A 1,992-nucleotide genomic window follows, 5' to 3' on the forward strand; every position below is an offset into this window, starting at 1 on the left:
AATGTCTAATTATGTGGAGTCATTGTAGGATATGGTTAGGAATCCTACTTGAGGACCAAGTAAGGTTTTCCCTATAAATAAAGGGTTTACTTCATTGTAAATAAGATTTGTGAAAGATCAATGAATCCTGAATATACTTCAAGAGAAATAAGAAGTCTTTTCTCTTCTCCTACTTTCTTCTTTTTCTAAATATATAATTTCATAACAATTACCTCTTTTTCATCATATTTACAAATATCTTTGTAAGTAATTATTGTTTTAAAAAAATATTATGTAATATGTGTTATTTTTAAAACACTAAATCAAGTAATTCATAAGAAATCATGCGAGCATTACTAATGCAAATATTATTAATATATTTTATTTAGCATTATGCTTATACACCCTACCAGATGATCCCTCACTAAATTATTGAAACTTTTTTTTTAGTTCATTCTAAGTGAAATTTTCAAAATTCACTAAATCAATTAATGGAACTTTTTTTTCATATTCATTCTTTTTTTAATGAGGTTCTTAACTATTTTATATTTTTAAGAGAATTGTTTAGAAATAATCAAAAGGATAGTAAAAAAATAGCTATTAATTTTTGTCCTTAAATATATTACACAACAGTTTATCATAGGGCAATGCTAAATAACCAGAAAAATTTAGTCAAAAACTTAAAAAGTCTATAATTGTTATAAATCTATTGTGTTATGTGGATGATCCATTAGAGTTATCCAACAATTAATTGGATACATGTATTAGTGTTTCCAATGTAATAAGATTCCAAGGTGATATGAACCTTGATGATAACTATGTATAATTCCAAGGTGACCTTTGACTATGATATCTCAACACTATAAATAAAGATATCATTCACCATTGTACATACTTGAATAAGAAGAAAATTCCCCTTCTTCTATCTACTTCTCTTGTCTTCTTCTCTTAATGATTATATTCTTATGAGTTTGATTTTATAAAACATTATCAGCACGAGTCTCTAGCCAATTGAGAGTGAGTTTTAGTTTTTCTTTAACTCATGTTTTGGTTGATCTTGTTATGAGAATCAAGGTATTATTTGCATAAAATCAGGTATGTATTTTCTAAAATATTTTATGATTTAGAATAAAATAGTATTCAGTCACTAACAATTATCAGGAACCGAAGACATATAGTACTATTGGTTGAATATGACATGCTATACAAAACTTCTTAAATGAAAGAAGGTATAAAATTTTAATAGCATGAGTTTGAATATTATTTTGATTGTTTTGAAAGACTCAAAGAATAAATCATGTTGTACTTCGGTTTATTATACCGTTGGTCAAGGGTAAGACGATGGATTCAAGTTTCATCGCACCAAAAGGGTAAGACATCAGGTTGAAGTCCGGATGCACCATAATGAAAAATATTTGAGGATAAGACGGTAGATTCCAGTTCTATCGCACCAAAAGGGTAAGACATCAATTAGAGTTTTGATGCACCGTGATTGGGTTCAAGTCCCATAGAATTATGGCGTAACAGGCTTTATATGGGTAAGACATTGAGTTTGAGCCAATGCACCATAGCGATGATAAAATGATGACTAAGAAAAATAATATATTTTTGATGAAATGTCTTAAAATTCATCATATTGAAAAGAATGTGGTAGCAACATGTGATAACTCTGAAATCCGCCTGTTGACTTGCTCCATTCAATCATATGAATGTGGTAGCAGTGAATGATTAGTCTGAAAGATGAAAAATAATCAATGATATGAACAAGGGCGTGGAGGGACAAAATTATAATAGTCATCATTGTGGTAATGATAAAAGGAAGAACACTGAGTTCTTCAAATAGTCCTTCAAAATGTGAAGGAAATTTTTATTATCAAAATGGTATGAAAGGTCATTAGACTTGTGAATGTTGTCAACCCAATAATTTGACAAGTTTATAAATCCTCTATCATGATACAAGAAGATAAAGTGATGGTACACTTGATCTTTCAAAGTGATGTTGAGGTGTGTCAT

The sequence above is a fragment of the Solanum pennellii genome, chromosome 7 (genome assembly GCF_001406875.1).
Source record: "Solanum pennellii chromosome 7, SPENNV200".
Classification (NCBI taxonomy): Eukaryota; Viridiplantae; Streptophyta; class Magnoliopsida; order Solanales; family Solanaceae; genus Solanum; species Solanum pennellii.